We start from the raw sequence: 24,293 nt of genomic DNA, 5'->3' as shown, positions 1-24,293 counted from the left end.
AGAGAGAGAGAGAGAGAGAGAGAGAGAGAGAGAGAGAGAGAGAGAGAGAGAGAGAGAGAGAGAGAGAGAGAGAGAGAGAGAGAGAGAGACAGAGAGAGAGAGAGAGAGAGAGAGAGAGAGAGAGAGAGAGAGAGATTCAGTATGTATGGTTAGTCTGAGGTAAAGAAGGCTAGATTAAACTAAGAGAGAGAGAGAGAGAGAGAGAGAGAGAGAGAGAGTCTGAGAGTATGAAAATAAACTAGGAGAGAGAGATTTAGAACTAGAGAGAGAACAGATTCAGTATGTATGGTTAGTCTGAGGTAAAGAGAGAGAGAGATTAAACTAAGAGAGAGAGAGAGAGAGAGAGAGAGAGAGAGAGAGAGAGAGAGAGAGAAGAGAGAGAGAGAGAGAGAGAGAGAGAGAGAGAGAGAGAGAGATTCAGAGTATGGTTAGTCTGAGGTAAAGAAGAGATTAAACTAGAGAGAGAGAGCGAGAGAGAGAGAGAGAGAGAGAGAGAGAGAGAGAGAGAGAGAGAGAGAGAGAGAGAGAGAGAGAGAGAGAGAGAGAGAGAGAGAGAGAGAGAGAGAGAGAGAGAGAGAGAGAGAGAGAGAGAGAGAGAGAGATTCAGTATGTATGGTTAGTCTGAGGTAAAGAAGTCTAGATTAAACTAGGAGAGAGTGAGAGGTAGATAAAGAGAGAGAGAGAGAGAGCTGAATCCACCCATTACTACTTAGCATTGAGCTCCACACCAGTGAGCCTGTCTGTTCTGTCACAAAAACACAGAGTTACACATCATCCACAAACACACAGCTCAATATGCTGGTGTACATTACCATGACAGGGCTCGGTAAAGGTGACACATGCAGGTATGTAGCCAGCGGGCACATACATACATACGTGTGTGTGTGTGTGAGTGAGTGTGTGTGTGTGTGTGTGTGTGTGTGAGTGTGTGTAAATGTATGCATTCACTACTGTAAGTCTCTGTGGAACAACTCAAAATCCATAACAGCCTACAGACAGTGTGCATTCTGCTGAACACTCAGCCATGCCGGATCAAACCGGTTCTGTCTCCCATTCATCATCATTGCCATCTCACAGGCAGGACTTACTGTCAACGTTTCCAGCCTCTCCAGGATCAAGACAAGCTGTTGCCATGTCAACTGTGAGAGAGCTCCACTTCTACCATCTCTATCTCTACTATTATCCTCAGGTTCCTCCTCCTCAGAGTCTGACCTTCAACAACTGTTGGTTAGAAACAGACAGTTCTGTGGGGAGTATTTTCACGTTCCTTACGGAGTGGTAATGAGGAGAGGAGAGTCCTGTGACAGTCTCTGAGAGGGAGCTGAAGAAATCCAAACATAACCTCACTTAAGTAATACTAATGTTGTGGAATGGCTGTTTAGTCATATGTGATGACATTAGACTAAGCTGGGGATATAGTGGATTTGGTGTGTATGGCTGAGCGGTATCAACCTGGGATCAACTGGTTTTCATCTTTGCCTTTGAGCATGTATAGAAATATGGAAGTGGTAATGTCATTGACAGATACACTTCAGGGAGTATAGGATGTACTGGAGGATTAGTGTGTTGAAGAATACTAGGAGGGCTGCCTGTGGAGTTTCAGCAGTCACTGTGTGGAAGCCTTACATATACACAATCCATAGGTCTGAGCGAGAGGGAAGAAAACAGAAGATGGAAGAGATGCTCTGTGGCTGATGGAGGGAGAAGGTGACGAGAGAGAAAGAGAGAGATTGAAAGGCAGAGTGACGGATGAGAAGGTAAAATACAACATCTGGAATGAGGGCATCGTTCTTCTATAACTGTCACTAAATATGAAAATATATCTACATTTACAACAAGCAAGAATGTCACTTTGAGGGATTTGTTTAGACATGCTAAAATCTAACTGAAATCTAGGGTCAAACAAAGACTGTTGGGATTCAATTCTACTGAGTGGATGTTGTAGTATTTCCCTTCCCCTTTCCTCAGCTCTGGTGCATTAGACACCACACAGCCTGCATCCCTCCCTCTTTCTCAAACAAAAGCAGCAGTACTGATAGACCCAGCCCAGTCAGGTCCTCAAGTACTGATAGCCCCGGCCCAGTCAGCTCCTCCAGTACTGATAGACCCAGCCCAGTCAGGTCCTCAAGTACTGATAGCCCCGGCCAGTCAGGTCCTCCAGTACTGATAGACCCAGCCCAGTCAGGTCCTCCAGTACTGATAGACCCAGCCCAGTCCAGGTCCTCCAGTACTGAGACCCAGCCCAGTCAGGTCCTCCAGTACTGATAGACCCAGGTCCCAGTCAGACTCCTCCAGTACTGATAGCCCCAGCCCAGTCCCCAGGTCCTCCTCCAGTACTGATAGCCCCAGCCCAGTCAGGTCCTCCAGTACTGATAGCCCCAGCCCAGTCAGCTCCTCCAGTACTGATAGCCCCAGCCCAGTCAGCTCCTCCAGTACTGAGTACTGATAGCCCCAGCCCAGTCAGGTCCTCCAGTACTGATAGCCCCAGCCTCAGCTCCAGCCCAGTCCCTCCAGTACTGATAGACCCAGCCCAGTCAGCTCCTCCAGTACTGATAGCCCCAGCCCAGTCCCTCCAGTACTGATAGACCCAGCCCAGTCCTCCTCCAGTACTGATAGACCCAGCCCAGTCAGGTCCTCCAGTACTGATAGACCCCCAGTCAGCCCAGTACTGATAGCAGTCCAGTCAGGTCCTCCAGTACTGATAGACCCAGCCCAGTCAGGTCCTCCAGTACTGATAGACCCAGCCCAGTCAGCTCCTCCAGTACTGATAGCCCCAGCCCAGTCAGCTCCTCCAGTACTGATAGACCCAGCCCAGTCAGCTCCTCCAGTACTGATAGACCCAGCCCAGTCAGCTCCTCCAGTACTGATAGACCCAGCCCAGTCAGCTCCTCCAGTACTGATAGCCCCAGCCCAGTCAGCTCCTCCAGTACTGATAGACCCAGCCCAGTCAGCTCCTCCAGTACTGATAGTCAGCTCCTCCAGTACTGATAGACCCAGCCCAGTCAGCTCCTCCAGTACTGATAGACCCAGCCCAGTCAGGTCCTCCAGTACTGATAGAGCCCAGCCTCCTCCAGTACTGATAGCTCAGCTCTCCAGTACTGATAGACCCAGCCCAGTCAGCTCCTCCAGTACTGATAGCCCCAGCCCAGTCAGCTCCTCCAGTACTGATAGCCCCAGCCCAGTCAGGTCCTCCAGTACTGATAGCCCCAGCCCAGTCAGCTCCTCCAGTACTGATAGCCCCAGCCCAGTCAGCTCCTCCAGTACTGATAGCCCCAGCCCAGTCAGCTCCTCCAGTACTGATAGACCCAGCCCAGTCAGGTCCTCCAGTACTGATAGCCCCAGCCCAGTCAGGTCCTCCAGTACTGATAGACCCAGCCCAGTCAGCTCCTCCAGTACTGATAGACCCAGCCCAGTCAGCTCCTCCAGTACTGATAGCCCCAGCCCAGTCAGGTCCTCCAGTACTGATAGCCCCAGCCCAGTCAGCTCCTCCAGTACTGATAGACCCAGCCCAGTCAGCTCCTCCAGTACTGATAGCCCCAGCCCAGTCCCAGTCAGGTCCTCCAGTACTGATAGCCCCAGTCCAGTCAGGTCCTCCAGTACTGATAGACCCAGCCCAGTCAGGTCCTCCAGTACTGATAGACCCAGCCCAGTCAGCTCCTCCAGTACTGATAGCCCCAGCCCAGTCAGCTCCTCCAGTACTGATAGACCCAGCCCAGTCAGCTCCTCCAGTACTGATAGACCCAGCCCAGTCAGCTCCTCCAGTACTGATAGACCCAGCCCAGTCAGCTCCTCCAGTACTGATAGCCCCAGCCCAGTCAGCTCCTCCAGTACTGATAGACCCAGCCCAGTCAGCTCCTCCAGTACTGATAGACCCCCAGTCAGCCCAGTCAGCTCCTCCAGTACTGATAGACCCAGCCCAGTCAGGTCCTCCAGTACTGATAGACCCAGCCCAGTCAGCTCCTCCAGTACTGATAGCCCCAGCCCAGTCAGGTCCTCCAGTACTGATAGACCCAGCCCAGTCGGGTCCTCCAGTACTGATAGACCCAGCCCAGTCAGCTCCTCCAGTACTGATAGCCCCAGCCCAGTCAGGTCCTCCAGTACTGATAGACCCAGCCCAGTCAGGTCCTCCAGTACTGATAGCCCCAGCCCAGTCAGCTCCTCCAGTACTGATAGCCCCAGCCCAGTCAGCTCCTCCAGTACTGATAGCCCCAGCCCAGTCAGGTCCTCCAGTCAGCTCTGATAGCCCCAGCCCAGTCAGCTCCTCCAGTACTGATAGACCCAGCCCAGTCAGGTCCTCCAGTACTGATAGACCCAGCCCAGTCAGGTCCTCCAGTACTGATAGACCCAGCCCAGTCAGGTCCTCCAGTACTGATAGCCCCAGCCCAGTCAGGTCCTCCAGTACTGATAGACCCAGCCCAGTCAGGTCCTCCAGTACTGATAGACCCAGCCCAGTCAGGTCCTCCAGTACTGATAGCCCAGTCAGCCCAGTACTGATAGGCCCAGTCCTCCTCCAGTACTGATAGACCCAGCCCAGTCAGCTCCTCCAGTACTGATAGACCCAGCCCAGTCAGCTCCTCCAGTACTGATAGACCCAGCCCAGTCAGGTCTCCTCCAGTACTGATAGACCCAGCCCAGTCAGCTCCTCCAGTACTGATAGACCCAGCCCAGTCAGCTCCTCCAGTACTGATAGACCCATCAGCTCCTCCAGTACTGATAGCCCCAGCCCAGTCAGCTCCTCCAGTACTGATAGCCCCAGCCCAGTCAGCTCCTCCAGTACTGATAGACCCAGCCCAGTCAGCTCCTCCAGTACTGATAGCCCCAGCCCAGTCAGGTCCTCCAGTACTGATAGCCCCAGCCCAGTCAGCTCCTCCAGTACTGATAGACCCAGCCCAGTCAGCTCCTCCAGTACTGATAGCCCAGCCCAGTCAGCTCCTCCAGTACTGATCAGCTCCCAGCCCAGTCAGCTCCTCCAGTACTGATAGACCCAGCCCAGTCAGCTCCTCCAGTACTGATAGACCCAGCCCAGTCAGCCTCAGTCAGCTCCCTCCAGTACTGATAGCCCCAGCCCAGTCAGCTCCTCCAGTACTGATAGCCCCAGCCCAGTCAGCTCCTCCAGTACTGATAGCCCAGCCCAGTCAGCTCCTCCAGTACTGATAGCCCCAGCCCAGTCAGCTCCTCCAGTACTGATAGCCCCAGCCCTCCAGTACTGATAGCCCCAGCCCAGTCAGCTCCTCCAGTACTGATAGCCCCAGCCCAGTCAGCTCCTCCAGTACTGATAGCCCCAGCCCAGTCAGGTCCTCCAGTACTGATAGCCCCAGCCCAGTCAGCTCCTCCAGTACTGATAGCCCCAGCCCAGTCAGGTCCTCCAGTACTGATAGACCCAGCCCAGTCAGCTCCTCCAGTCCTCCCAGCCCAGTACTGTACTAGACCCAGCCCAGTCAGGTCCTCCAGTACTGATAGCCCCAGCCCAGTCAGGGTCCTCCAGTACTGATAGACCCAGCCCAGTCAGGTCCTCCAGTACTGATAGCCCCAGCCCAGTCAGCTCCTCCAGTACTGATAGCCCCAGCCCAGTCAGGTCCTCCTCCAGCCCAGTCACTGATATAGCCCCAGCCCAGTCAGCTCCTCCAGTACTGATAGACCCAGCCCAGTCAGCTCCTCCAGTACTGATAGACCCAGCCCAGTCAGCTCCTCCAGTACTGATAGACCCAGCCCTCCAGTACTGATAGCTCAGCTCCAGTACTGATAGACCCAGCCCAGTCAGCTCCTCCAGTACTGATAGCCCCAGCCCAGTCAGGTCCTCCAGTACTGATAGACCCAGCCCAGTCAGCTCCTCCAGTACTCCCTGGTACTGATAGCCCCATAGCCTCCCCAGCCCAGTCAGCTCCTCCAGTACTGATAGACCCAGCCCAGTCAGCTCCTCCAGTACTGATAGCCCCAGCCCAGTCAGCTCCTCCAGTACTGATAGACCCAGCCCAGTCAGCTCCTCCAGTACTGATAGACCCAGCAGCAGCCAGTCAGCCCAGCCCAGTCCTCCTCCAGTACTGATAGCCCCAGCCCAGTCAGCTCCTCCAGTACTGATAGCCCCAGCCCAGTCAGCTCCTCCAGTACTGATAGACCCAGCCCAGTCAGCTCCTCCAGTACTGATAGACCCAGCCCAGTCAGGTCCTCCAGTACTGATAGCCCCAGCCCAGTCAGCTCCTCCAGTACTGATAGACCCAGCCCAGTCAGCTCCTCCAGTACTGATAGACCCAGCCCAGTCAGCTCCTCCAGTACTGATAGACCCAGCCCAGTCAGGTCCTCCAGTACTGATAGACCCAGCCCAGTCAGCTCCTCCAGTACTGATAGACCCAGCCCAGTCAGGTCCTCCAGTACTGATAGACCCAGCCCAGTCAGCTCCTCCAGTACTGATAGCCCCAGCCCAGTCAGGTCCTCCAGTACTGATAGACCCAGCCCAGTCAGGTCCTCCAGTACTGATAGCCCCAGCCCAGTCAGCTCCTCCAGTACTGATAGACCCAGCCCAGTCAGCTCCTCCAGTACTGATAGACCCAGCCCAGTCAGGTCCTCCAGTACTGATAGACCCAGCCCAGTCAGCTCCTCCAGTACTGATAGACCCAGCCCAGTCAGGTCCTCCAGTAGATAGACTGATCAGGTCCCCAGCCCAGTCAGCTCCTCCAGTACTGATAGCCCCAGCCCAGTCAGCTCCTCCAGTACTGATAGACCCAGCCCAGTCAGCTCCTCCAGTACTGATAGCCCCAGCCCAGTCAGCTCCTCCAGTACTGATAGCCCCAGCCCAGTCAGCTCCTCCAGTACTGATAGACCCAGCCCAGTCAGCTCCTCCAGTACTGATAGCCCCAGCCCAGTCAGGTCCTCCAGTACTGATAGCCCCAGCCCAGTCAGCTCCTCCAGTACTGATAGACCCAGCCCAGTCAGCTCCTCCAGTACTGATAGACCCAGCCCAGTCAGCTCCTCCAGTACTGATAGACCCAGCCCAGTCAGCTCCTCCAGTACTGATAGCCCCAGCCCAGTCAGCTCCTCCAGTACTGATAGACCCAGCCCAGTCAGGTCCTCCAGTACTGATAGACCCAGCCCAGTCAGGTCCTCCAGTACTGATAGCCCCAGCCCAGTCAGCTCCTCCAGTACTGATAGCCCCAGCCCAGTCAGCTCCTCCAGTACTGATAGCCCCAGCCCAGTCAGCTCCTCCAGTACTGATAGACCCAGCCCAGTCAGCTCCTCCAGTACTGATAGCCCCAGCCCAGTCAGCTCCTCCAGTACTGATAGCCCCAGCCCAGTCAGCTCCTCCAGTACTGATAGCCCCAGCCCAGTCAGCTCCTCCAGTACTGATAGACCCAGCCCAGTCAGCTCCTCCAGTACTGATAGACCCAGCCCAGTCAGCTCCTCCAGTACTGATAGACCCAGCCCAGTCAGCTCCTCCAGTACTGATAGACCCAGCCCAGTCAGGTCCTCCAGTACTGATAGACCCAGCCCAGTCAGCTCCTCCAGTACTGATAGACCCAGCCCAGTCAGGTCCTCCAGTACTGATAGACCCAGCCCAGTCAGGTCCTCCAGTACTGATAGCCCCAGCCCAGTCAGGTCCTCCAGTACTGATAGCACCAGCCCAGTCAGCTCCTCCAGTACTGATAGCCCCAGCCCAGTCAGCTCCTCCAGTACTGATAGCCCCAGCCCAGTCAGGTCCTCCAGTACTGATAGCCCCAGCCCAGTCAGGTCCTCCAGTACTGATAGCCCCAGCCCAGTCAGCTCCTCCAGTACTGATAGCCCCAGCCCAGTCAGCTCCTCCAGTACTGATAGCCCCAGCCCAGTCAGCTCCTCCAGTACTGATAGCCCCAGCCCAGTCAGCTCCTCCAGTACTGATAGACCCAGCCCAGTCAGCTCCTCCAGTACTGATAGACCCAGCCCAGTCCGCTCCTCCAGTACTGATAGCCCCAGCCCAGTCAGCTCCTCCAGTACTGATAGCCCCAGCCCAGTCCAGTACTGATAGACCCAGCCCAGTCCCAGTACTGATAGACCCAGCCCAGTCAGCTCCTCCAGTACTGATAGACCCAGCCCAGTCAGGTCCTCCAGTACTGATAGCCCCAGCCCAGTCCGCTCCTCCAGTACTGATAGACCCAGCCCAGTCAGCTCCTCCAGTACTGATAGACCCAGCCCAGTCAGCTCCTCCAGTACTGATAGACCCAGCCCAGTCAGCTCCTCCAGTACTGATAGACCCAGCCCAGTCAGCTCCTCCAGTACTGATAGACCCAGCCCAGTCAGCTCCTCCAGTACTGATAGCCCCAGCCCAGTCAGCTCCTCCAGTACTGATAGACCCAGCCCAGTCAGCTCCTCCAGTACTGATAGACCCAGCCCAGTCAGCTCCTCCAGTACTGAGCCTTTGTTCAGTAATTTAATCGCTCCACTGCAGACACACTTTATAAGGAAAATGTAAATGATAATATCTACCAATCAGCTAGACAGAATGAAGACTCTTAATAAGTAATCTCACCAAATGGATATTGCTTCAAATTTTAATGACGAGAGTTTATACTTTCACCTAGAAAGAAGGCATGTCAAGAGAGAGGGATGGATAGAGGGATATCAAGGGTGTAGGGATACGGGAAATGGAGAGGGTGAGAAATTGGGGGAGAGATGTATAAATGGGGAGATAAATAGATATAGATCTCTCAGAGGATCCTATTAAATCCAAAAAGTCCATCCTATGCCTCCTGAGTCTGTCACTGCCCCCACATCTGTCGACTCCAACCACGTCTGTCTCCCCTAGCCTCCAGTCCCCATCCGCCCAGGTTGAGGCGAGCTGACTGAGCGAGGGGAAATTACACAACCAGCTATGAGAGAACCCACACAGGGTTATGGTTGGGGATTATGGACTGTCCAGTGCATGCAGGTAGAGTATGCACCAGCATCAGGACCACAGCCCTTTACCTCAGCATCAGGACCACAGCCCTCTACCTCAGCATCAGGACCACAGCCCTCTACCTCAGCATCAGGACCACAGCCCTCTACCTCAGCATCAGGACCACAGCCCTCTACCTCAGCATCAGGACCACAGCCCTTTACCTCAGCATCAGGACCACAGCCCTCTACCTCAGCATCAGGACCACAGCCCTCTACCTCAGCATCAGGACCACAGCCCTTTACCTCAGCATCAGGACCACAGCCCTCTACCTCAGCATCAGGACCACAGCCCTCTACCTCAGCATCAGGACCACTGCCCTCTACCTCAGCATCAGGACCACAGCCCTCTACCTCAGCATTAGGACCACTGCCCTCTACCTCAGCATTAGGACTACAGCCCTCTACCTCAGCATCAGGACCACAGCCCTCTACCTCAGCATCAGGACCACAGCCTTCTACCTCAGCATTAGGACTACAGCCCTCTACCTCAGCATCAGGACCACAGCCCTCTACCTCAGCATCAGGACCACAGCCCTCTACCTCAGCATCAGACCCACAGCCATCTACCTTAGCATCAGGACCACAGCCCTCTACTAAAGTACTGATAGCCAGCATCAGGACCACAGCCTTCTTTCTACCTCAGCATCAGGACCACAGCCCTCTACCTCAGCATCAGGACCACAGCCATCTACCTCAGCATCAGACCCACAGCCATCTACCTTAGCATCAGGACCACAACCATCTACCTCAGCATCAGGACCACAGCCTTCTACCTCAGCATCAGGACCACAGCCTTCTTTCTACCTCAGCATCAGGACCACAGCCCTCTACCTCAGCATCAGGACCACAAATCTACCTCAGCATCAGGACCACAGCCTTCTACCTCAGCATCAGGACCACAGCCTTCTTTCTACCTCAGCATCAGGACCACAGCCCTCTACCTCAGCATCAGGACCACAGCCATCACCTCAATCAGACCCACAGCCATCTACCTTAGCATCAGGACCACAACCATCTACCTCAGCATCAGGACCACAGCCTTCTACCTCAGCATCAGGACCACAGCCTTCTTTCTACCTCAGCATCAGGACCACAGCCCTCTACCTCAGCATTAGGACTACAGCCCTCTACCTCAGCATCAGGACCACAGCCCTCTACCTCAGCATCAGGACTACAGCCCTCTACCTCAGCATCAGGACCACAGCCCTCTACCTCAGCATCAGGACCACAGCCCTCTACCTCAGCATCAGGACCACAGCCCTCTACCTCAGCATCAGGACCACAGCCCTCTACCTCAGCATCAGACCCACAGCCATCTACCTTAGCATCAGGACCACAACCATCTACCTCAGCATCAGGACCACAGCCTTCTACCTCAGCATCAGGACCACAGCCTTCTTTCTACCTCAGCATCAGGACCACAGCCCTCTACCTCAGCATCAGGACCACAGCCATCTACCTCAGCATCAGACCCACAGCCATCTACCTTAGCATCAGGACCACAACCATCTACCTCAGCATCAGGACCACAGCCTTCTACCTCAGCATCAGGACCACAGCCTTCTTTCTACCTCAGCATCAGGACCACAGCCCTCTACCTCAGCATCAGGACCACAGCCATCTACCTCAGCATCAGACCCACAGCCATCTACCTTAGCATCAGGACCACAACCATCTACCTCAGCATCAGGACCATCACCTCAGCATCAGGACCACAGCCCTTTCTACCTCAGCATCAGGACCACAACCCTCTACCTCAGCATCAGGACCACAGCCCTCTACCTCAGCATCAGGACCACTGCCCTCTACCTCAGCATCAGGACCACAGCCCTCTACCTCAGCATCAGGACCACTCCCTCTAGCATCAGGACCACAGCCTTCTTTCTACCTCAGCATCAGGACCACTGCCCTCTACCTCAGCATCAGGACCACAGCCATCTACCTCAGCATCAGGACCACTGCCCTCTACCTCAGCATCAGGACCACAGCCTTCTTTCTACCTCAGCATCAGGACCACAACCCACTACCTCAGCATCATGACTACAGCCCTCTACCTCAGCATCATCAGGCCTCACGGTCTACTGTACAGCTAACACGACACTATGGCTCTGCTTTTGTCCAGGATGCATCGGAGACTTCTGATGACTCAGAAGCACACGTGCAAACACGCACACACACACAGACAGACTCAGACATTATGCACACATACTGTAGGCACTCGCACGCACACACACACACACACACACACACACACACACACACACACACACACACACACACACACACACACACACACACACACACACACACACACACACACACACACACACACACACACAAATGGATTCTAAGGAAACTCATCTGAAAGTCTATTCCCTAATAAGCGTATTAAAATCAAATCAAATTATATTTGTCACATACACATGGTTAGCAGATGTTAATGCGAGTGTTGCGAAATGCACCGTATTAGCTCAGTTTGGTTGGGGAGAGGGGGAGAAGGGGAGAGAAGGAAGCTGTGCGTCTCCCAGCCCACACAGGGGACAACAATGTGGGGGCGGTAGCACTCAAGGCTCGGCCTACGTTTTGGATCTCCATGGAGATGGGGTGGGAGAGTGTATGTGCTGCTGGGGAACACATAAACACCCGATTCAATATAAGGTCAATCCATTTGAATTCAGTCACTTTTTGACAGCATCCCCTTTGATTGAAACATAACTTTCCATACATGTTTCCTCATGGAAGAAGTGGTCAGTAAGTGATGTTTTGGACCTGAATGACAAAACATTCAAGAAATAAAAGTTGCTCAAAGTTGACCTATGTTTCACACCCCACCAAACCATGACACATCCATGTCTTCATCAGTGGAAAAGATGAACGGTTGAGATTCATATCATTTACAAGATTACAAAACCTTAAAAACAATGTGGTCAAACTATTTGATCATTTCTTGAAAAAAATGTGTTTTTAATAAAAAATGATGACATTTTTTAACATTTAATGTCAATTATCTAAATTCAGATTTGTTTTCTTCATATTTGCACATGTTGTAGTTTAGACCCAAAACATCACTTTCTGACCACTTCTACAATGAGGAAACATGTATACAAGGTTTTGTTCAAACCAAAAGGTGTTGCTGTCAAAAAGTGATTGAATTCAAATGTATTTAACCGACTGCATTGTGTGAAGACCAGTGTGAATACATACATACACATACACACATATAATGCATTCACATAAACATTACAGGGAACAGGGTAAATAGCTTTATCCGACTAGCAAATTCACTTTGCAATTAACTGACCTGAATTCCATCTGGCCTAGTAGCAGCTATAGTGTGTGTATAGTGAATGTATCTCTACTGTGTGTGTGTGTGTGTGTGTGTGTGTGTGTGTGTGTGTGTGTGTGTGTGTGTGTGTGTGTGTGTGTGTGTGTGTGTGTGTGTGTGTGTGTGTGTGTGTGTGTGTGTGTGTGTGTGTGTGTGCGTGCGTGCGTCAGTAGGACTCCATCCATACGCACGTGCGTGCACGTAGTCTGTGTACGTATGCGTATGTATTTTAAACGAATCTCCAGAATCTGCTAACAGGAAGAGAACACTTCCTGCTCTGAGAGAGCCTCAACAGAAAGGGACGTACCACCCTGGTTAAACACAAGTAAGTAAATATTTAACTTAACAATTCTTCCAAAAGCAATGAGGGACCAAATCAGAAGTCAACACAAGACAGGATCATGTTATGTAGTTATTGAAACACTGGCCTCTGTAGATTGAAAGTAGCTGAAATTAGTCTGCCTCACAGTAAGGCTAACAGAACCAGTCAATAAGCAAACACACACACACGCACACACAATCAATCACACAGGAGAGGACTCCATGTGCGTACTGAACCCAGATACCATCCTATACACTGGTTGTTAAAAGAAGCAGTCGTGACTTGTTTCTTTAAGGCTGAGTGCTGAGACAGTCAGTCAGACATGGCTGGCCAGACAGCCTGAAGCTGAATGTATTTAGACTTGGAGAGAACCTACAGCCCTGCAGCTCAACCTGAAAAGCGGAAAAGCTCAATGCACATAGTTGATAGAAGTAGCCATGATGCTAACCTCATCCCCAGGCATTGGGCATTAACATAGTTACATGCAAACACACACACACAGAGACACCCTACACACACAAACACACGCTCATCCCCCACACCATCACCATCACCCCCTATCCACCAACACACACCATCACCCCCTATCCCCCCACACACACCATCACCCCCTATCCCCCCACACACACATCACCCCTATCCCCCACACACACACCATCACCCCCTATCCCCCCCACACACACCATCACCCCCCCCCCCACACACACCATCATCCCCCCACACACCATCACCCCCTATCCCCCACACACACCACACACCATCATCCCCTATCCCCCACACCATCACCATCCCCCCACCCCTATCCCCCACACACACACCATCACCCCTATCCCCACACCCACCATCCCCCCACACACCATCACCCCCTATCCCCCCCACACACACCCCCTATCACCCCACCCCCTATCCCCCCACACACACCATCACCCCCTATCCCCCACACACACACCATCACCCCCTATCCCCCACACACACACCATCACCCCCTATCCCCCACACACATCCCATCATCCCCTACCCCATCACCCCCTATCCCCCCACACACCATCACCCCCTATCCCCCCACACACACCATCATCCCCTACCCCATCACCCCCTATCCCCACACCATCACCCCCCCCACACCATATCCCCCACACACACATCATCCCCTCATCCCCCCTATCCCCACACACCACCCCCTATCCCCATATCCCCACACCATCACCCCCTATCCCCCACACACACACCATCATCCCCTATCCCCCCCACACCACCATCACCCCTATCCCCCACACACACACCATCATCCCCTATCCCCCCACCACACCATCACCCCTATCCCCCACACACACACCATCACCCCCTATCCCCCACACCATCACCCCCTATCCCCACACACACACCATCACCCCCTATCCCCCACCACCATCATCCCCTATCCCCCACACCATCACCATCATCCCCCACACACACACCATCACCCCCTATCCCCACACACACACCATCACCCCCTATCCCCCACACACACCCATCACCCCCTATCACCCACACACACACCATCACCCCCTATCCCCCACACCATCATCCCCCTATCCCCCACACCATCACCCCCCCTATCCCCCACACACACCCCTATCACCCCCCCCCTATCCCCCACACACACACCATCATCCCCTACCCCCACACCATCCCCCCCACACACACACATCACCCCTCACCCCCAATGCCACACCATCCCCCTATCCCCCACACACACACACCATCATCCCCTATCCCCCACACCATCACCCCCCCCACCATCCCCCACCCCCACACACCATCATCCCCCATCCCCCCACCATCACCCCCACCATATCCCCCCCCCACACACCATCACCCCTATCCCCCACACACATCCCCTATCACCCCCTATCCCCCCCCACACACCATCACCCCCTATCCCCACACCAATACCCCCCTATCCCCCACACACACACCATCATCCCCTACCCCATCACCCCCTATCCCCACACCATCACCCCCTATCCCCCACACACACACACCCCCATCACCCCCTATCCCCCCACACACACACATCACCCCCTATCCCCCACACCATCACCCCCTATCACCCACACACACACCATCATCCCCTATCCCCCACACCATCACCCCCTATCGCCCACACACACACCATCATCCCCTATCCCCCACACACACACCATCACCCCCTATCCCCCACACCATCACCCGCTATCCCCCACACACACATCATCACCCCCTATCCCCCCACACACACACCATCACCCCCTATCCCCCTATCCCCCACACACACACACAATCATCCCCTATCCCCCACACCATCACCCCCTATCCCCCCCCCTATCCCCCCACACACACACATCATCCCCTATCCCCCACACCATCATCCCCTATCCCCCACACACACACCATCATCCCCTACCCCATCACCCCCTATCCCCACACCATCACCCCCTATACCCCCACACACACCATCATCCCCTACCCCATCACCCCCTATCCCCACACCATCACCCCCTATACCCCACACACACACCATCATCCCCTACCCCATCACCCCCTATCCCCACACCATCACCCCCACCATATCCCCCACACACACACCATCATCTCCTACCCCATCACCCCCTATCCCCACACCATCACCCCCTATACCCCACACACACACCATCATCCCCTACCCCATCACCCCCTATCCCCACACCATCACCCCCTATCCCCCACACACACACCATCATCCCCTACCCCATCACCCCCTATCCCCCCCCACACACCATCACCCCCTATACCCCACACACACACCATCTCTTCCACTCAGAGAGAGTTTGATATGTGTTTCTATTAGCAAACTATACCTGCTAACCAACACACCTCCAGTGTAGTTACAGTAAAAGGTCTAGTGACAGCAGTAATGTCTTTGATTAGCCCAACAAGGAGGATCCTCTTCAGTGTTTGACAAAAACACTAAAAGCCAGAGGAGATTTATACCGTCAGTTGCAGTTTTTATTGCTGTTATTGAGTTTGGTAATGCCGAATTCAAGATGCTGTGCTGCCCTTTATAAAGTATACTGCTTCAGTCTCCCTAAGGCTGGCTCACACACGCATGCACACAGAACACAGAACACACACAAAGAACACAGGTCATGCAGAACACAGAACACACACACAGAACACACACAGACCCATGTCTCTTCCCAGGTGACAGTATAATAGTGTGTCCTCTATGTAATGCGGTGAGATAATGCAAACCTCTTAGCATGGTTAATGTATGCCAGGAAAAGGCACAGTGGTTTAAAGGGTTTGGACTGATGGACAGAGAAAAAGAGAGAGAGAAAAGAAACAGAGGAAAAGAGCAATAGACAGAAATAAAGAGACAGAGGCTGTTCAAGGCTGGATCAATCCCCCCTCCTCCCTCTCTGTGAGGTCAGGCCATACAGTCCCCATGCAGGGTCCCGATCAATAGGAGCTCATATTCAGGCTTACCTTGAGACTTCAGTGGCATTCAATCTGCTGCCTCTGGCCTGGGCTGCAACACTGTCTGTCCTCACTGACAGTCACACACACAGCCAGGCCATGGATCATGCTGCTGCTTTAGAGGTCTGCATGGGAGAGAGAGACATCGGTTGTGGTGAGGGGGAGCACTAGAAGGTATATCACTATCTTACTGTCACACACACACACACACACCACACACACACACACACACACACACACACACACACACACACACACACACACACACACACACACACACACACACACACACACACACACACACACACACACACACACACACACACACACACGCACAAACACACACACACACAGCACAGCGGTAGCACTCTGATTAGCAGATAAACCCTGAATGCCACTTCACTCTCTCAATCAGCAGACAGACTGCAGTTCTGTGAATGAACTGGGACTCATAAGATATTAATGTGCCGAACTTGTTTCCAACACAAACGCATGGATGAATGACAAACCCCCCTGATACCTCAGTAACCCTGTTCACCAGAGAGAGAGAGTGTGAGAGCAGAGACAACAGAGACTGAGGTGTTCAGGTAAGGAGAGATCGAATGGTGACTGAACTCTGTGTTCAGCTAGTTACCAGTGTAGCTACAATGTCAATGCTTTTACCACAAAAACACATACATATGTATGTGTAATGACAGGATTATAGCGCAATTGATGTCAATGAGATACAGCAGACATGAGCCCACACTGGTCCTCAATTCCTCTGTCTCCCTATTCATTATTGAAACCAACATCAGTATCTGTCTCCCTATTCATTAGAGACCAACATCAGTATCTGTCTCCCTATTCATTATTGAAACCAACATCAGTATCTGTCTCCCTATTCATTTGAGACCAACATCAGTATCTGTCTCCCTATTCATTATTGAAACCAACATCAGTATCTGTCTCCCTATTCATTATGAGACCAACATCAGTATCTGTCTCCCTATTCATTATTGAAACCAACATCAGTATCTGTCTCCCTATTCATTAGAGACCAACATCAGTATCTGTCTCCCTATTCATTATTGAAACCAACATCAGTATCTGTCTCCCTATTCATTATGAGACCAACATCAGTATCTGTCTCCCTATTCATTATTGAAACCAACATCAGTATCTGTCTCCCTATTCATTTGAGACCAACATCAGTATCTGTCTCCCTATTCATTATTGAAACCAACATCAGTATCTGTCTCCCTATTCATTAGAGACCAACATCAGTATCTGTCTCCCTATTCATTATTGAAACCAACATCAGTATCTGTCTCCCTATTCATTAGAGACCAACATCAGTATCTGTCTCCCTATTCATTATTGAAACCAACATCAGTATCTGTCTCCCTATTCATTTGAGACCAACATCAGTATCTGTCTCCCTATTCATTATTGAAACCAACATCAGTATCTGTCTCCCTATTCATTAGAGACCAACATCAGTATCTGTCTCCCTATTCATTATTGAAACCAACATCAGTATCTGTCTCCCTATTCATTATTGAAACCAACATCAGTATCTGTCTCCCTATTCATTAGAGACCAACATCAGTATCTGTCTCCCTATTCATCCCTACTATTCATCCCTATTCTCCCTACTCATATCCACCTCTACGCAGACGACACCATTCTGTATACTTCTGGCCCTTCTTTGGACACTGTGTTAACAACCCTCCAGGCAAGCTTCAATGCCATACAACTCTCCTTCCGTGGCCTCCAATTGCTCTTAAATACAAATAAAACTAAATACATGCTCTTCAACCGATCGCTACCCGCACCTGCCCGCCTGTCCAACATCACTACTCTGGACGGCTCTGACTTAGAATACGTGGACAACTACAAATACTTAGGTGTCTGGTTAGACTGTAAACTCTCCTTCCAGACCCATATCAAATATCTCCAATCCAAAGTTAAATCTAGAATTGGCTTCCTATTTCGCAACAAAGCATCCTTTACTCATGCTGCCAAACATACCCTTGTAAAACTGACCATCCTACCAAGCCTCGCCTTTGGCGATGTCATTTACAAAATAGCCTCCAATACCCTACTCAACAAATTGGATGCAGTCTATCACAGTACAATCCATTTTGTCACCAAAGCCCCATATACCTCCCACCATTGCGACCTGTACGCTCTCGTTGGCTGGCCCTCGCTTCATACTCGTTGCTAAACCCACTGGCTCCATGTCATCTACAAGACCCTGCTAGGTAAAGTCCCCCCTTATCTCAGCTCGCTGGTCACCATAGCATCTCCCACCTGTAGCACACGCTCCAGCAGGTATATTTCTCTAGTCACCCCAAAACCAATTATTTCTTTGGCCGCCTCTCCTTCCAGTTCTCTGCTGCCAATGACTGGAACGAACTACAAAAAGCACTGAAACTGGAAACACTTATCTCCCTCACTAGCTTTAAGCACCAACTGTCAGAGCAGCTCACAGATTACTGCACCTGTACATAGCCCACCTATATTTTAGCCCAAACAACTACCTCTTTCCCTACTGTATTTAATTAATAAATTTTATTTATTTATTTTTACCTTATTATTATTCGACCATGCTGGTCATTTATGAACATTTGAACATCTTGGCCATGTTCTGTTATAATCACCACCCGGCACAGCCGGAAGAGGACTGGCCACCCCACATATGCTCTCTCTAATTCTCTTTCTTTCTCTCTCTCGGAGGACCTGAGCCCTAGGACCATGCCCCAGGACTACCTGACATGATGACTCCTTGCTGTCCCCAGTCCACCTGGCCGTGCTGCTGCTCCAGTTTCAACTGTTCTGCCTTATTATTATTCGACCATGCTGGTCATTTATGAACATTTGAACATCTTGGCCATGTTCTGTTATAATCTCTACCCGGCACAGCCAGAAGAGGACTGGCCACCCCACATAGCCTGGTTCCTCTCTAGGTTTCTTTCTAGGTTTTGGCCTTTCTAGGGAGTTTTTCCTAACCACCGTGCTTCTACACCTGCATTGCTTGCTGTTTGGGGTTTTAGGCTGGGTTTCTGTACAGCACTTTGAGATATCAGCTGATGTACGAAGGGCTATATAAATACATTTTATTTGAATTTGATTTGATATTTTGCTCCTTTGCACCCCATTATTTTCATTTCTACTTTGCACATTCTTCCATTGCAAATCTACCATTCCAGTGTTTTACTTGCTATATTGTATTTACTATGCCACCATGGCCTTTTTTTGCCTTTACCTCCCTTATCTCACCTCATTTGCTCACATCGCATATAGACTTGTTTATACTGTATTATTGACTGTATGTTTGTTTTACTCCATGTGTAACTCTGTGTCGTTGTATGTGTCGAACTGCTTTGCTTTATCTTGGCCAGGTCGCAATTGTAAATGAGAACTTGTTCTCAACTTGCCTACCTGGTTAAATAAAGGTGAAACAAATAAATAAATAAAAAATTCATTATTGAAACCAACATCAGTATCTGTCTCCCTATTCATTAGAGACCAACATCAGTATCTGTCTCCCTATTCATTAGAGACCAACATCAGTATCTGTCTCCCTACTCATTATTGAAACCAACATCAGTATCTGTCTCCCTACTCATTATTGAAACCAACATCAGTATCTGTCTCCCTATTCATTAGAGACCAACATCAGTATCTGTCTCCCTACTCATTATTGAAACCAACATCAGTATCTGTCTCCCTACTCATTATTGAAACCAACATCAGTATCTGTCTCCCTACTCATTATTGAAACCAACATCAGTATCTGTCTCCCTACTCATTAGAGACCAACATCAGTATCTGTCTCCTAATTATTGAAACCAACATCAGTATCTGTCTCCCTATTCATTATTGAAACCAACATCAGTATCTGTCTCCCTACTCATTATTGAAACCAACATCAGTATCTGTCTCCCTACTCATTATTGAAACCAACATCAGTATCTGTCTCCCTATTCATTAGATGTGAACATCAGTATCTGTCTCCCTACTCAAAATTGAAACCAACGTGGTATTGAGATTCATGTTTAATGAAACAAAGGAAACATCTGAATCAATAAAAAGACAATAAATCGTAACGTGAAAACCAAACAGCCTAAACTGGTGCAAACTAACACAAGACAGAAACAATCACCCACAAAACCCAACACCAAACAGGCTACTCTAAATATGGTTCCCAATCAGAGAAAATGACTCACACCTGCCTCTGATTGACAACCATATCAGGCCAAACATAGAACTAGACAAACTAGACATGAAACATAGAATGCCCAACATATCACACCCTGACCAAACAAAACATAAAAACATACAAAGCAAACTATGGTCAGGGTGTGACACAAGACGGACTCCCCACAAAACCTGAACACCAAATTGGGCTGGGTAAATCTTCCCAATCAGAGTGGCGGCTCTGGTCTGATTGACAACCATATCTTCACCATAGTTTTAGTCCCCACCATGAAACATAGAATGGTCTCCACTATATCACACCCTGACCCAACAAAATGATAAAAACTGGACTGAGGGCAACTCGGGACAGAGGTGTGACAGCTGTCTCCCCAGAGGGCAGACTGCTCGGGGCATCAGCTGAACTCTATTGGGGAGGGTCTGGCAACTCTGGGCATCTGCTCTGGCAACTCTGGGCAGAGGACTCTGGCAACTTCACCATAGGCAGAGGGGCTCGGCAACTCTGGGCAGAGGGACTCTTCAGACTCCGGCAGCTCCGGACAGAGGGGCAGCTGCTCAGAGGGCTGGAGAGGAGGAAGGCTCCGGCAGCACTGGACAGGCGGGAGCGCCTGTAGGGATGAGACGGAGAGACAGCCTGGTGCGGGGGCTGCCACCGGAGGGCTGGTGCGTGGAGGTGGTGACGGATAGACCGGACTGTGCAGGCGCACTAGAGCTCTTGAGCACCGAGCCTGCCCAACCCTACCTGGTTGCATGCTCCCGGTCGCCCTGCCAGTCCGGCGAGGTGGAATAGCCCGCACTGGGCTATGCAGGCGAACCGGGGACACCATGCGCAAGGCTGGTGCCATGTAAGCCGGCCCAAGGAGACGCACTGGGGACCAGATGCGTAGAGCCGGCTTCATGGCACTTGGCTCGATGCCCACTCTAGCCCGGCCGATACGCGGAGCTGGAATGTATCGCACCGGGCTATGCACCCGCACTGGGGACACCGTGCGCTTCACAGCATAACACGGTGCCTGCCTGGTTTCACCAGCCCCCCGGTAACCACAGGAAGTTGACGCAGGTCTCCTACCTGGCTTCGCCATACTTCCTGTGAGCCCCCCCCTCAATACATTTTTGGGGCTGACTCTCCGGCTTCCATCCACGCCTCCGTGCTGCCTCCTCATACCAGCGCCTCTCCGCCTTCTCCGCCTCCAGCTCTTCTTTGGGACGGCGATATTCTCCAGGCTGTACCCAGGGTCCTTTACCGTCCAACTCATCCTCCCATGTCCAGTCTTCCAAATAATGCAGCCTCTCCCACTGCTGCTGCTGCTGCTTGTTGTCACGCCGCTTGGTCCTGTTGTGGTGAGTGATTCTGTAACGGCTTTCTTTATGTGAAGGAGAGTCGGACCAAAATGCGGCGTGGCTATTGAGATTCATGTTTAATGAAACAAAGGAAACACAAATCAAAAACAATAAACGTAACGTGAAAACCGAAACAGCCTAAACTGGTGCAAACTAACACAAGACAGGAACAATCACCCACAAAACCCAACACCAAACAGGCTACCTAAATATGGTTCCCAATCAGAGACAATGACTCACACCTGCCTCTGATTGAGAACCATATCAGGCCAAACATAGAACTAGACAAACTAGACATGAAACATAGAATGCCCACTCATATCACACCCTGACCAAACAAAACATAGAAACATACAAAGCAAACTATGGTCAGGGTGTGACACAGTATCTGTCTCCCTACTCATTATTGAAACCAACATCAGTATCTGTCTCCCTATTCATTATTGAAACCAACATCAGTATCTGTCTCCCTATTCATTATTGAAACCAACATCAGTATCTGTCTCCCTATTCATTATTGAAACCAACATCAGTATCTGTCTCCCTATTCATTATTGAAACCAACATCAGTATCTGTCTCCACATATTCATTATTGAAACCAACATCAGTATCATGTCTATCTCTGTGATACCTAGCTGATTCATTATTGAAACCAACATCAGTGATAAATTCATCATCTATCTCTATACCTAGAATGAGATATTTGCCTACGATCAAATTGTCCATGTCTGGCTCAGTTTCAGAAGGAACAGAAGGGCATCTATCTCTGTGACCTAGCTGATGCATCATCTATCTCTGTGATACCTAGCTGATTCATCATCTATCTCTGTGATACCTAGCTGATTCATCATCTATCTCTGTGATACCTAGCTGATTCATCATCTATCTCTGTGATACCTAGCTGATTCACCATCTATCTCTGTGATACCTAGCTGATTCACCATCTATCTCTGTGATACCTAGCTGATTCATCATCTATCTCTGTGATACCTAGCTGATTCATCATCTATCTCTGTGATACCTAGCTGATTCATCATCTATCTCTGTGATACCTAGCTGATTCACCATCTATCTCTGTGATACCTAGCTGATTCATCATCTATCTCTGTGATACCTAGCTGATTCATCATCTATCTCTGTGATACCCGGCCAATAATAGTTCAGAATATTATTAAATGGAGACCTGCGATCACTGCTTCACAGCTCAGAGCCTATAGACAACGACCTCTAGACGGTCTGCTTGCTGCAAATGATATGTCTGTTAATAACAAGAAACCATGACATAAACACTGTAGCATAAACAAAGACATGCGGATACATATGCAGATACACAGGCTAGGCTATACGCTACTGTATGTGCAACGTTACAGCCTAGGCTACAATATCCTACCGCTCCCATTTCTGATGGTTTTAATGTATCAGCACCGTTACATTGTAGGTTAACCTCTGTAGCGGACATTATAAACAGGTCTGAGTCACATCGCTACTTTGCCTTTGTCTGTCCACATCTGTAAAAGGCTTCTCTGCTCTCTTCCGTGTCGAATATAGTAGACCCACCCAGCTAAATGGACTGGAGGATACAGCCATTGACAAAAAAAATGCAAAGACATATTAGAATCGAGGCTAATATCATAGGCGATATCAATCTTACCGTTTCGACGGTTCATTTCATCCACATCGGGTGTGTTTGATGCTGCCGCTGATGCACACTGTAACTAATCCTGGATTTCCCACAATCAATCTGCGTATAGTATAGCTGCCTACATACGTGATGATGAGCGCTGAATGTGAATCCCAGTGACAGCCCAATACAGTGAGAAACAGCGAGAAAAAGTATTCTCCGTTGTCCAAGGGCAGAATAATCAAATCGGATCCGATGGCAGAACGCCTAACGGGCATCTGATCTCTACGCTCTGGGATTGATTAAAATGTTAGAGACTAGGTATTTGGTATTATAGGTGATCATATGACACACCCACATTGTATAATGCTGTCTTTATGCGACCCTGCAGCACCATATGGCCTACCTTACAATACTGAAGTCATTACAACCCATACATCAAATAATATGCATATTTAATGATATTGCAGCAGAATAGTCAGAAGTGCATCACTATGAAGTGATTGGGGTGAATATCCTGAGTTGTAATCACAGGCATCAGTTATGATTTACAACACTTTTGCAATCTCCCTTATATAGGAATACAAGGGTTTCACTTTCACCAATATAGAAAGGAGGGAGGGAATGAGGGAGGGATCCATTCTCAAAGTATTTAAATAGGGCCTTGAGCTCACACTGTTATTCTGTGGTTCAGAAGCCATGGGACTGAATGGGACCGGCATGGGACTGAATGGGACCGTCATGGGACTGAATGGGGCCGTCATGGGACTGAATGGGACCGGCATGGGACTGAATGGGACCGTCATGGGACTGAATGGGACCGGCATGGGACTGAATGGGACCGGCATGGGACTGAATGGGACCGGCATGGGACTGAATGGGACCGGCATGGGACTGAATGGGACCGGCATGGGACTGAATGGGACAGGGATGGGACTGTATGAATGGGACCGTCATGGGACTGAATGGGACCGGCATGGGACTGAATGGGACCGGCATGGGACTGACCGTCATGGGACTGAATGGGACCGGCATGGGACTGAATGGGACCGTCATGGGACTGAATGGGACCGTCATGGGACTGAATGGGACCGGC

At 50.7% G+C, this 24,293-nt stretch overlaps 1 protein-coding gene and 1 long non-coding RNA gene across 2 annotated transcripts in view; one reads left to right on the top strand and one right to left on the bottom strand.

Annotated features, from left to right (window-relative positions):
* The window catches only part of tex2 (testis expressed 2), a 57,816-nt gene extending 34,297 nt beyond the window's left edge, over positions 1 to 23,519 (bottom strand). Inside the window, exons 1-2 of the mRNA XM_064959404.1 lie at positions 23,228 to 23,519; positions 16,041 to 16,156 (exon numbers count right to left, since the gene is read on the bottom strand). The gene's annotated coding sequence lies outside the window, so the exon portion shown is untranslated. The remainder of the gene's footprint in view (positions 1 to 16,040; positions 16,157 to 23,227) is intronic.
* On the top strand, positions 1,278 to 9,016 carry LOC135531278 (uncharacterized). The gene is made up of 3 exons (XR_010453987.1): positions 1,278 to 1,351; positions 1,644 to 1,757; positions 8,774 to 9,016. It is a non-coding gene; the product is annotated as an uncharacterized LOC135531278 (long non-coding RNA).
* Positions 23,520 to 24,293: the final 774 nt, after the last annotated feature.

This window comes from Oncorhynchus masou, unplaced genomic scaffold (assembly GCF_036934945.1).
Source record: "Oncorhynchus masou masou isolate Uvic2021 unplaced genomic scaffold, UVic_Omas_1.1 unplaced_scaffold_1571, whole genome shotgun sequence".
NCBI classification, from domain to species: Eukaryota; Metazoa; Chordata; class Actinopteri; order Salmoniformes; family Salmonidae; genus Oncorhynchus; species Oncorhynchus masou.
Note: the sequence above shows the minus strand (reverse complement) of the source record. Positions and strands in the feature narration are given on the sequence as shown.